Raw genomic sequence first — 342 nt, 5'->3', positions numbered from 1 at the left:
TGAGGACGTCAGGACGATGGACAGAGCCAGACTGAAAGACAGAGACATGAGGACGTCAGGACGATGGACAGAGCCAGACTGAAAGACATAGAGACATGAGGACGAACGGCCAAGACAGAAATCATCTGTCCAGAAGACGCTGCAGAGCTTCCATCTCATCTGACTGAGAACAAAACTAAAAACACACCAGATCTACCAGCAGCTCATTTGGTTCATATTCTTCGTCCTGTAGGAGTGGGTGGAGTCTGTGAATGGTGCGTTCACTGACCTCCACCCTATAGAAGCAGGTGAAGCATGTGAATGGTGCATTCACTGACCTCCACCCTATAGAAGCAGGTGGAG

General features: G+C 49.7%; 1 protein-coding gene across 1 annotated transcript in view; it reads right to left on the bottom strand.

The window, feature by feature from the left end:
* Positions 1-342, bottom strand: part of sgta (small glutamine rich tetratricopeptide repeat co-chaperone alpha) — a 6,843-nt gene that overhangs the window by 1,941 nt on the left and 4,560 nt on the right. The window lies entirely within an intron of this gene.

The sequence above is a fragment of the Nematolebias whitei genome, chromosome 3, assembly GCF_014905685.2.
Source record: "Nematolebias whitei isolate Nwh7 chromosome 3, NemWhi1, whole genome shotgun sequence".
Taxonomy (NCBI): domain Eukaryota; kingdom Metazoa; phylum Chordata; class Actinopteri; order Cyprinodontiformes; family Rivulidae; genus Nematolebias; species Nematolebias whitei.
This window is presented reverse-complemented; position numbering and strand designations above follow the sequence as displayed.